Genomic DNA, 13,601 nt, shown 5'->3' on the forward strand with positions numbered 1-13,601 from the left:
CTGTGTCGGTCCAAGTCCTGTATCACTTCTGGTAGCACAGCGTCTGACCCCCACCCTCATTCTGCCACCGTACAACATGTGACAGCCATTCGGAGCACAATCTTCTAAATGGAAGGGTTAATGGACGGGGCGCATGGAAAATATTCCTGCCGCAGTGAGGTGGGGGGTGCTTGGGTGGGGGTCGGGGTTGGGGTTGTGTACAGTGGTGCCCACAGAGCAACATCCCCAGTAAACATCCAAACATCTGGCTTGGATTCCCAACACAGAGGCACGCCGCTGCTCTGCGACCATTCCCACATTCCACCAGCTCTGGTGAGGGCTTCTTGATGGAAGTGTTTGTATTTGGGGGATCATGTTGAGCTGAAACTGAAGTCGTGGAGGGACTGAAATGTTTCTGCTGTGCACTGCAGACATGTGGCCATGCCCACGTACACAGGGGGTTGAAGATGGGAGTCAAGGATGACAGCAGAGGGTAGATAATAGATCATGGCAGAGACTTCACAGAAAGCCTTCTGTGGACACCTGCTATTTACTGCTTTCTCAAGAACTGTATATGGGCCTGTTTTTTTTTTTTTTAGATTATTACCTCCGCCAAGGAGGTTATGTTTTCACCTGTGTCCATTTGTTTGTTGGTTGGTTTGTTTGTTTGTTTGTTTGTTAGCAGGATTACGCAAAAACTAATGGCCCGATTTTCATGAAACTTGGTGGAAAGGTGCATCAGTACATTTTGGAGTGGATCTGACCGACGGAGCACCTGCACAAATGTAGTTTCGCTTTTGCTAACATTGGTATTTGCCCTTGGCCGAAGATATGCACTCTACTGAGTGTCATTCTAGTTTTTACTTTGAATCAGAATACTTTTTCTTCTCTATTATTATGTCTCTCTCCTTCTACCTCCCTGTCACACACAAAAAACACACATTTATGCGTCCTTGTATTTGTCAGCATAGACACATACACAAAAGTGATATTCTATGTGAATAGAAAATATCCACAAATTTCCATGAAAAAGAATGACAGAGTATTTCAATGATAGGTGAGTTAAAGAAGCCTTTTTTCAAGACTCCTATTTCATGGGCTGCTTGCTGTGTTCTAAGGGAGCGAGGGCCAAGCCAAGCCGCTGACTCCGGACAAGAGAGTGCCGTTTCCAGAACAAAGACCACTTTCATCGTCCCGTTGTTAATTTTGAAATTGTTGACAGTGTTGCATTTGAAGTGAAGACTCAAGGACTACGCACAGTTACGTGCCATAGACCTGTCCTGACTGCGCCGAAGATAAAGGGGGCAGCTCTGGTTGCATGGGATGACACAGTCGCGGTGCTCATTTGTCGAAGCACAGCTGTGACGCATTACGCTGAGCCCAACGTGAGCCGAGATTGAAGCTGTGGGGGGAAAGATTGTGTGTGAAGTTTGTGGAGACACACAAACTCAACCACCCAGGCACAGTCTCTCTCTCTCTTCATCTCTTTCCCTCTCTCCCTCTCCCTTATACAGATACTTGCATGTGCACACCTATCAGGGCACACATACTTCATTCACATCTATATCAAATGGACACATAATGTGTGGTTGAATTGTAATGTAAATTACTTTGAGTTCATGCTGGATAAGTACCTGAGGTTCTGCGTAAGGTTTCTTCCTGTTTTTCCTCACCCCAGTTACCTAAGTGCTTGCTCTGGGGGCGGGTTCAGGGTTAGGGGTAACCTAGGGGGTTCAGGCTCCGGGCTCTCTAGTGCACTTAAAGACAGTTTCAATTGTTATTGGTCAGCTTGGCTGCTGTTAAGGGGTATCAATCCCTCTTTACTACTGTATATTACCAATTGAACAATAATCATATAGTATATCAATATATGCTACCGTTCAAAGGTTTGAGGTGGCTTAGAAACGTCCTTGTTTTCCATGAAAACATAAAAACAGGTTTCAAGGACAAAGTGCTTATTTCAATTAAACATTGTTATTTCTAACCTTGTCAAGGACTGGATTTCCTATTTATTTTGCTGTATTGCTTACTCAAACTAATTTAATTTATGTTGTCATGGAAACCAAGGAAATGTCTAAGTGACCCCAAACTTTTGAAAGGTAGTGTGTGTTTATATATATATATACTGTATATATATATATATACACACACACACATAATATATATTAATAATAATAATCAGTATCAGAATCCTTTACTCAAGATAAAGCACGGAAGGAACAGAGTGGTGTTTCATTCATTCACAACAGATATCTAATGCACGTATCATTATTTCATCTACTTCATCCTGTTTTCTTAATTATAGTAAAACTTGAATGTGTCATGTGGCATAGGAATCAGTACGCCATAAATCGTAATGACCCAAGAGATTGTGTCATAGGACATTTAACTAATATGCGTACAAGTTTCATTAATAAACCTGTGTTGAGTTACACTGAAGTGAGGCAAATCCTCTTCCACAAATCCACATTTTGTTTTCCAAACTGCACTATAGTTATCCAAACCAGTGTACACAATCCGGTTTATTAGATGGCATTTCTGCTTCAGGTGTAATATAATGTTGTCTACATCTGTTAGGTGCTAAGGATATCTTTATTCAGACTTTATTCAGGCTAACAGTGAGACAAAAGCTTTAAGTGGCTGGGTTCCGAACCTGAGATACATTTTCCATTGGCTAAGTTTGAAATGTAAAGACTCGCCATGTATCCACAAAAAGAAACAACAACAACAAATAACATCAGATTCTCAGAAATGAATGTTAGTTAGATGGAGAAACCACTAGCAAGCTGGAGGCCCACAGTAAGAGCATAGAGGAATGTTGCATTCACCAGCCACATTTGATTTTTGAGTGCACAAATCTGTACATTCAGTAATGTATGGGATACATGGACACTGAATGATATTCAAATCTGTACATTCAGTAATGTATGGGATACATGGACACTGAATGATATTCAAATCTGTACATTCAGTAATGTATGGGATACATGGACACTGAATGATATTCAAATCTGTACATTCAGTAATGTATGGGATACATGGACACTGAATGATATTTTAATCACAAGTCTAATTTGCCCTTCATGTATCAAAAGTGACAGAACAGGGTGGTACTGATCAGTGGCCATAACTCATAAGGTTTGGGTGAGGATCTATGGGGTTATGTCTACTAGTCCTATAAGAAACATTTTCCTTCCACATCTCTCCGATCTTTTCTTAATACGCATCTAATCATTTCTCAAAATAGCTGAAATGTTCATGTAGGCATATGCGCTGTACGTTATATCTCTATTATATTTACTGAACAGAAATGAGAACATAACATCAACCTAAGAATAAAACAGTGAATGTACTTTTTTTTCTCCTTGCTTTTTTTTTTATATAGCAGTAGCTATTTTTAACGCCCCCTGGGTCCCCTTTACCTTTAAGTTATAGCTCTGCTCTGTTTCTATCAGATGAAATCAAGAACTCCATTAGCATGCAAATTGGAAAAAGGGGGCAATGTTTCTTTTGGATTAACTGGCTGCTGGTGTCTGTGACAGAGTAATATCCCTTATCAAAACGCAGTGCAGCGTGGCCGACACAAGCGTGAGCTTACGGGCATCGCTGCCCGGGCCCCTGCGTGCACTCGTTTTGTCTTTCAGCTCATTGAAATGCAAGGCATTATGGGCCCCTGGCTCCTAAAATAGACTCAGGTAATACGGGTGGGAGTAGTGACACAGCATTTTTCCATTAGCCTCGAAAGAGAGGAGCAGTACATCTTAATGTGCGAGACAGCTGTGGGATCTCGCGGCGGGATTCTGCGCCTCAGATGAAGGGCTCATGAAGACCACAGAACCCGTACGCTGGGGCGGAGGCAGGCACAGAGCCACTCCTCCCAGACCATTTGGAAAATTACTGCTAGTAGCTCTGTGAATTAAAATATAGGTTTTTTTTTTTTTTTGTACATTTACTTCATATTAGCGGAGTCGTCAATCCAAACAAACTACAGTTCAGTGAATGCATGTGCTTTATTCTTGCTCTTGGCACCCCTTTAAAAGCCAAATGTCTGACCTTGGATTGGCCAGTACAGAAGGTTAACCATTCGAGGAACAGGAAAGACACTACAGGATCACCAGCATTCTGAAGACTGTAGACTGATATAACTGAGAGCTTTTTGTACAGTAAAAGTGATGAGATAAAGATGCTGACATGTGTTGTGAAAACCTTGAACTAGCAAACTAGCTCAAGGCTGTTTGGAATCTTACCCATCATTTGAACTTTGGCAGACTTCCAGTCAGTGAAATTTGATAAGGATGTCTGTAGTGCTTCTTCCACCCTAGCCAAGTTTGCTAAATGGAAATTCCATCAATTCTCATTATTATATATTATTTTTTCTTAGGGCTAACTTACAATTAATCAAGCAAGTCATGCGTAGTTTAAGGAAATTAAATTGCACATCCTGTTATCCATTCAGCTGGTAACCAACAATGTCAGGCAACGCAAAAGTACTGTTTTTTGTTGGCTCCACATTTTTGGTTTTCTCAGTCATTCAGTCTAAAACTAAGTTCAAGTTCAAGTTCATTTAATTTACATTATTATTAAATGAGTGAGTGAATGTAAGATTTGTGAAAATACATTGTCATTTTGAAAAAAACATATTTAACGAGGTTCATTTGCAGCTGAAGTTCACTGCTGGTTCCTATTAGGTCCCATGCAGTAATCACACAGAATACAGTCTAAATTAAGGTCTCCCCATCACAGATTAATCAGACCCGACACAGTCCAACTGATTCACGACATAGATGTGTATATACATCACACTGTGGATCATATCACAGTCGCCCACACCCTTCCAGCATGATGTGTCAGACATTCAACCCCGTCTCTGTAAATTAACCACACAACATGCTTTTCTAGTTTTTATTCCCTCCCCACTTCAAAAGGCTCCAGTTAACTGAGAGCGATGGCTATGTTACTGGGACCTAGAGACTTCTAATCCCATTGCGCTCGCCCATGTTTCGATGAGTGGTGGTGTTATGGTGAGGTTGGACCTAACTGGATGATGGAATTTGTGGCTGCTGGGTTGGCACAGGGTGATAGGCCCTGTGGGACCGACAAACCGCCATCCAACTCAACAGCTCCTGTGGGGCGTGCAAACTAGTACCAGGGGGACTCAGACCAAATGCACGCACTGAGTCAGGGAGCTTTGTCACTTCGCTCTACTGTTTTTTTGCCAAACCGAGACGTAGCATTTAGCATCACTACCGCCCCCACCCCCCACCCCACCCCGAAACACCCCGCTTCCCTTCCTCTGTAAAAAAACAAAACAAAAAAAAAACAGCTTAGAGCCACGAGCTCTTCAGAGACATTTAAAGTAGTGTAATTGAAAACACTAGTCTGTGTGAACGGATGTGGGCATGGCTCCAAAACGTATTCCTGAAATTCCTGGGCTGGAGACGGATCCAGATGGGTCTGAAGTGAAACCAGATGGCTGCAGAGAAAGAGAGAGAGAGAGAGAGAGAGAGAGAGGACACTTATGCTGGACCTGACAGGCTAGGTACAGCTTGTTCACATACTCAGTCACAGGTCAAAGGTGTGCATATGTCTCTGTGTGTGTGTGTGTGTGTGTGTGAGAGAGGGTGGGAGAGAGGCAGATTGACTTGCCTCTTGAGAAATGATCCTCATTATTTTCAGTCTGTGACTGGATGATGACTAAGGTTGAGGTCTGTCAGCACTCAGTCGATGGGACAATGTTTCTCTCTGATTACATGGCCCGACAGCACAGTCCTGTTCACCATGAAATTCTCCTGGAAGTGCCCCTTCATTCCAACTGCAGGACTTGGGCCACTGTCCTAAAAAAATATCAAATGGCTTATCATTAATTAAGATCAAGTTGCACTGGACTAGGGAACTCAATACTCTGGAGTTACTCTAAGTTTCAAAAGTAGTAAATTGCAGTGAAATCCCATTTAAGTTTGACAAGCACAAATGTGGAAGTCTTGGACTATTTATTTCACCTTGCTCATCTTGTCTTTTGCAACTCTGTTGCATCTGTGCACTATGTGAAGTTCCACAGACATCAGAGCCATAGCTTCGTCTCACCCCTGAGATGCCCGACTACATTAAATGCTTCTCAAGAGACAGGATCCCCAGGGGGATTTGTTTGCACTTAATAGTTTAATACACTTCAAACCCAACGCAATCCATCTCCGAGGCCAAGGAGATGCTCACGCAAAGCAGCAAAGCTCATTTTTTACCACTCGGCTCCAAATGCAGTTTAACACAAAATCCAAGATGTTTCCAATAAGGTTGTGCCGTTGGAGGAAATGTGTATAGCACGCAGCAACTGGAGGCACGCTTGAAAAACACTCCTCAGATTGCAAAGTACCCTGAAGGCACGCAGACCCCACAGTGACCCAAGCGTAGATGGGGTAGAGGCTGGGTTTGGAGTGCGACGAGGAGATAGCCCCACTTTATCACAGTCTGGGAAACTGAATAGGCAACAAACCGTGAGTAAGCCCGCTCCTGAAGACATGCTATTCTTAGCTCGCACCCCTCATTTATGCGAGTGAGTGTTTACTCATGTGTTTGGCCTTCAAGTTGGGATAATCAACTCAGCTTTAACTCTATAATGGGATAATCGAAAATTCCAAGTTCAAATAAACTAGCAAACTGACCGTCCAGTGGTTTGTTTTCTTATTTTATGTCTACACCACCAAGCCTGTTTAAGAGTGTTTTTAATTCCCTCACCCCGCTCTATTTAACAGGTGCATGATCGCAAAGTAGGATACCGAGGATACGTAAGCGTTCAGCTGGACATGCTGAAATTCGTCAAGGGGCATTGTGACTTTGCTCACCGCTCAGTCTAAACACTCCTAACATTTCCTCAAGTGCTTTAAGCAATATTTCACTCAGATTCTTCGCAAAGGGATGACACTCATCTGTTGTTCAGATGTGGCTCACTTCTGCCTAAATGCAGTGACAGTGACAATCTGCAGCGATGCAAATCTCCCTTCCTTTTCCACAGCTCTGCAGTTCACCAAGCCGGAAAATGGGGGAAACATGGAAGGGTTTTTTCTTTTTTTAAATTATTATTATTTATTTATTTATTTCTTCTGGCATTTCAACTTAATTATAAAATTCCAAAGTGTGCATACATTTGTCAATGGAAAATAAACACATCATAAACAGTGCATGACATAAGAAACAGCTGCTTATTGTCCAGTACATTCATGTTCCCACCACTCACTCATAAACTCCAGACAGTTCTTAGATTCAAGAGTTTCCATTACTTGCTAAAGAAGTTCTGACTAAACTAAATTCTCTCATCGATCACCATTAACAGTTCATTTCTATTTATTGGTATGTCTATCTCCCCTGCATTATTTACAGTAGAATAACCTTGAACCAAATCATCTAAAGAAAATTTCATTTCAGCCAGAAAAACAAAGGCCTTATCAACTGGTGGGCCTGCGTTACATCAAATAGGCATTTGTTTCCATATATTGCTTAAAGATGCAGTCCACGTTTAGTGAAAGGTTGTTGATATTTGTGCTCAATGGCCAGTCTAATGACACCCCTCCCTTCTGTGTTCTTGAAGCAACGTGTTGGTTGGCTGGGATTGTTTATGGATCGGTTCGAGCCACTAGGTTTGTTTCCCATTTATAGAACCAGGACTGTGCACTCAAAAAACCTATTTCGCAGATATTTGCAGACTGTACCTTTTAAGCCTTGACACCAGTAGTGCTTTACTGTGTCTCTGAAGACATTTAACATACAGTATGTATACATGTTAAATATATGTTAAAGTCATTTTTAATTAATGGAATAACCAGTGTTCTTATTGTGGGAACTTGGTACATCCACATGAGTATTATTAGTATAAAATAGCTACATTTGTCATGTGACTCATGGGGTTCACATGGTCACAAACAAAACCATGAATCTTAAGTGCATGGAAAAGGCTGTGTAACACGTGTGGCATTGCTCAGTCAGTCACTCTGAGGCTGCAGTTCTTAATTTAAGAGGAATGGATGTCGTGTTGCTCTGGGCTTTCTAATAATATCATCTATGGGATCTAGAAAACCATGATTTTGTCCCTGGAATGTTATAAATGGCGTGCTTAAGAATTCTCACATGTAGTCACACACTCACAGAAACACACACACTCACAGACACACACACACACACACACGCACACATACTTACTTCTCCAGATCACTGGAACTGTTTATTCAAGAGACAACATTCGTAATCTATTATAAATGTGTTTTTTTTTTTGTTTTGTATTTTTTTTTTTTTGAAAAAGTGGAGCTCATCGGTCTGCTCCGATTTTGGCCCCCTTGTTTGTATTGCATGATTGATGACTCTGAATTATCCATGGCAAATCTCATTCTTACATTGCTTTGTCATGGAGCAAGAGGTTAACCGGTCTGCAGAGGCTGGAATGCAGAGGTGACCATTATGCAAGTCCTACGTTTATGTGAAAGCATCTGGCCATCATGATGTCTGTTACAGACAATCCAGCATGTTTTCATTGTATTCCCTGGGTGCGTGACAATGAGATGTATAAACTTGTGGAGTGGGGCCATTCAGTGTAGAGCCTCGTTACAGAATGCACAGCCCCTACAGCTTTTTATACGCTGCATCTAAGGTACAGGGCCATCTGTTCCCAAACAATCTTCGGCATCAGGATATTGTTGTGATGGTACAGTGTTGGCACAGGGAGCATTTTGCAGATGTACTCTGAACAGTTTGCAGGTTTCTGTTAAAGGCACTGTCAGTAGATAACAGTACCATATATATACAGTATATAAATACTTGTGCAAGCAGTGTAATGTTTCTTCTATGAAAATGCAATTATGAAATTGTGTTCCATCAATGTCTATTTTGGTCTCCTTAGTCTACACCAGTCCCACTAAACACTCCTGTATAGACTGTCTAAGGAACCCACCAGAACCCACCAGAACCCACCAGAACCCACTCCTGTAGACCTTCAAAGGTACACGCCAACAGGTACCATCTAACATCTGGATTGAGTTAAATTAATCTGGCAGATTATAACTTCATAAATGACTTTCAGGGTACTAAAGAGGGACAGTCCGTGCTGATCTAACTATAAACACTGTTTCGTGAAGGCTTTATCCTCACACAAATTATTGCTGTCATACATATTAATGGAACATCTACTCCTTAGCTGTTTAACAAGATTTGTGGTATGTTGCACCAGATTTACTTCAACATCTGACCAATGTTGAGCATATGGTACCTTGTAACAAGGTATATCTGCAATACATACAAATATATTGTGACATATTCTTTCAAGTGCATTCTACCTTAAAGGAAACTGTGTAAATTGTTTCCAGTGGTCACTGTAAAGCTCACAAACGAGTTCCACTAAACCAACATTCTTTTTTTCGTTCCACAAACTGTAATACACTGAGCGTAGTGATGCATGACATTCTGTACATTTCCTGATTGTAAATTGGAAGTGATCCCTCTTTTGGGAGTTTGTGTCCTAGTGTTTCATCAAATATATGGCTATGCAATGACTTATCTTGTCGCTGAATCATTTCAGTGACTCTTCTCGCTGGGGGGCTGCCTGATTTGCATCGTATTCCAAAGTCGTATGAACCAGCATGGCCATGAGTCAGAGAGGCACCAATGGCAGTTCACAGTAGTCCAAAGTCTACTTGGCAGCTGAGAGAGCAAATGCTTGATTTTAATATGTAGGTTTTTTGGTTCAATGAGCACTGTGAATAGAGTAGATAAGAGCTGTAATATATCATAAAGGACAATGACTCTTCCAGCATCTTATCCAGAGACAGGGCAACAACAAGACAGAAAATATGAATGAAAAAGCAGAGCAGGTGAGATATTATGCAACTGTCATCACGAGGGTGTTTTACAGTTTGCTATACCTATATATATATATATATATATATATATATAATGGGTACCCTGCTATTTGCTCTTCCCAATAGGGCCTTCATGGAGATCTTGTAAAAGATACTACATTTCAAGTGCATTTCATCATCATTATCATCAATGTCAATCAATGAAGAATTTGGCTAGTCAGTATCTAATGTTAATGTGCTTTTTTTGAGAATCGTAGACTTTAAACTCAAAGTTTAAATTTGACTTCAGATTGCGGTCAGATTTCATCCTTTATAAAATAATGTAAAAATATATAAAAAGGTAAACAAAAATGCAAGACTTTTTCAGACGCACGGCTAGTCACAGCGGCATTTGTGATGAGCTCAAAGATTTTGTTTCTAAGACCACAAAATCAGATGCACCTTGAGCAGAAACACAACAACATCAATGCCTCTTGGAAGGAAGATCAAAATAGGTTGTGGTTGCAAAAGAGTTGTGGTTGCTTAGATGTCCACCAGAAAAAAAAAGACCATGTGGTTTTCCATTAAGAAACAATGAGCTGGCAATATTTATGGGAGCAATTTTGAAAAGTTGTAAAAAGCTTTTATTTGTCTACCTGATTACTCAGTGTAAGAAAAGCCTGCGCTTTGACATTCAGTTATGATCCCTGTGTGGTTGCAGTATGTGATTTGATCCATCTCACTGCTGTCTCAAATTTTCCTTTGAGTTTGAGACGTACCTTGAATATAATCTCCGCTCTAATTGAGAGTTCCCTAGAAGTGGATGAGATATGTTCCATGATTCCCAGTCATGGAAGCGGTGAGTAGAAAGAAAGCATTGACGTGACTCATGTCCTCCTCGTGCTGCACGAAGGGTTCTGCTCCTTCTCTCTACACCTGTTTGTGACTTACAGTCAGGGTGAGAATGTGTGGGAATATGCTGGAGTTAGCATTTTCCGTTGTTTGTATGGAATACAGCTATTTATTTGAGAAATTTCTGAAAATTCTTTCAAATCTTCGATGTGCTTGCAAAGACATCATTAATACCATTACCATCGCGTTCATTTAACTCTGCCCGAAAGTGCCCATTGTGTGTGTATGCGAGTACGTGCACACAGGTGAGGGTTTCCTCCTCTTCTGCCTACCTTCCCATTCTTCTCCTATGTTATCTTAAGGCAGAGGACCCCCCAGGCTGCCAACTCTCTGACAGCAGTAGCAACACAGAAAGAAGCCACCTCTAGTCCTGATCTATGGGATTTCCACACAGTAGAGCCATCATGTCCCCAGCCCCACAGGAACTCTTCTGTTGGTACCATGCCCTTCACTGCCGCGGTCTCGTCTTGGGAAGCCGGCCGCATACTGCATAAATGCCGGGAGACAGCTTGAAATAAACTATTCGAGGGCATCTATTAGACTGTAAAAGCTTTGAGTTTTTTTGAGTGTAGCTCAAAAGGTAGAAAGGTTGGGATCGTCATTCAAGTATGAATGTGCAGTCTGTAAATTGTAATGATGCTGCTGAGAATGAGTATTAAAGGTGCACTGTGTAGGATTTAGTGGCATCTACAGGTTTCAGATTGCAACCAACTGAATACCCCTCCTTCACCCCTTTCTTTCCAAGCGTGTGGGACAATGTACGGTTTCCGTCAGGTGCCAGTAGCTACTTTCAAAATGATCATGAGCATCGAGTTGCCGTAATATGTCAAGTGAGGAGGTTACTTTAGATAGATATTTAGAAATTGTATTTTGCTATTTTGTCTGTAAAACACACCATGGACTGCAAATTGTGAAGCTTGTCTATGTTAGTTTATCCTTGTTTTCTGCCATCGCCAACGAGGATCAAGCTCCCTTGCTTTTTTTTGTGCTAAATAATAAGAATGATCCTCCATTTGTGAAAATTTGAACATCACAAAATTGTTAGCCAGCGCCAGCAACCACTGATTCCTCTTCTTTATTCTCCTTCATCTTCCAAATGGCGCCACCAAATTCAAGCTGTCATTTCAACGTAGGAATGCAAAAGACCTTCTCTACAGCCAGTGTCTCCTGTGCTACTGTAGAAACACGGCGGCCTCTGTGGAAGAGGACCTGCGTCTATGTAGATGTAAAGGGCTCGTTCTAAGCTAACAAAAACACAACAATTCGTAGTAACAGGTACACTAATAAACACATAATCCTAAATACTATATTTCATCTCTGCTAATAGATCCCCCCCAAATCCTACAAACTGTACACATTTCATTACTCACAATTGCAGTTCCAAGTACAATCTCTAGACCTGTGCTCTTCACTCTTTTCTGGGCTCTATATAACGTGTATACTTGTATAAGACTGGTAATAGAGGAGGGGGAGGCGTTTAGGGTTGAAGTCGAATTTTTGCCTCAACTCTTGTTGTAACCGTGTAGCTGTGTCATACATCCTATCATACTATGTACTAGATGATGGGCAGTAAAGTAAACTGATTATTTACATTCACTTTTATTAAAACTTAATCCAGTTAATGCAGAATGCATGCTCTCTGGGACCAAACTCAGTGTTATATTGCTAGTAGCACCATATCATTCTTGCTCTTTTAGCATTTGAGCTTCTGAAACAATATTTTTGTTTCACTGAGCGCTGTATTACATTACGGGTCCTCAGAACTGTGTCTGTGTCCTGGCCGCCGCCTTGCGTTTGGATTATTCTGGAAAGATGATACTGAAAGCCACTTGGCAGGCATCTGGGTGCCCTTTGGTCACTGTGTCTGTCACTGTTGGAGGCTCACCTCGGATGACCAGGAATGTGGGGAGTTTTCAGCAGGAGCTGGGTGTGAAGCTTTTGGCTCACTGCTTGTGGCACCACAGCTGGGTCAGGACACGGGCATCGCCTTGGCATTGGTCGGTGTTGGCGTGTCTACATCACAGCCTAGGCCACCATGTCATCCCAGGTTAGTGCCACCACTGCGAGGACGGGACGGAAAATCACGCCAGCTCAGAACTAAAGTGACATCCTAAGTGTTAACGAACAGTAATGTGATAAAGTGCTTCACTATCAAAAATATGCACCCAGAATCAAATGCAATGTGTAGTTTCATGGCCAACATTTGCTTACATTGAGTCTAAAGCTAATGAAACTGTTTTTTAAACACAAATGAAATGTTTTCTACTTATAAGAACTACAAACATCTGTAAAAAATGTGCTTGGTGTAAAGTAAACTAGTAAACCCTAGGTCAATTAGGTTTATGTCTGCAGTACAGCACACCCTTGAACTAAATCATGTTTGTTGATTTGGCTTTTTCACCGAGCTTCTGGCCAAAAATACAGTTAAATGCTTGAGTGCACCATAACATGCTTCAACTACATCAATCCTATGCTTTTGGGGGAAATATATAGACTATAAGACTACAAAAACTACATTCCAGATTCATGTCTTGCTATATTAACCCTACCGAGTCAACATTAAGGATTTAATGCTGTTGGCCTTGCCTGGGTTTTGGGACTTGTTCTTGGCCAGAGCTCCAAAGATGGCTGCAAATCAAAGGTTCAACTCAAGCAAGGCAGTAAGGGTATAATTTTTAATGGTTGTATTTCTAGAGGTTTGGCAGGTAACTTAATCTTCCAGACAAGGTACCCAGCTTTTTCAACCTTTTTCTCAAAATGAAGCACACACATGAAAGCTAGAGCTCAAGCTATAATTGTCAATGGTTCTTTGTAATCGCCACCTTCCCAGTTCAGGTGTCTTCATAGAGCTTATCGCTCCTGCCGCTGGGAGAGTCATGGAGCATCAATTAC

Source organism: Clupea harengus, chromosome 7, assembly GCF_900700415.2.
Source record: "Clupea harengus chromosome 7, Ch_v2.0.2, whole genome shotgun sequence".
Lineage (NCBI taxonomy): Eukaryota > Metazoa > Chordata > Actinopteri > Clupeiformes > Clupeidae > Clupea > Clupea harengus.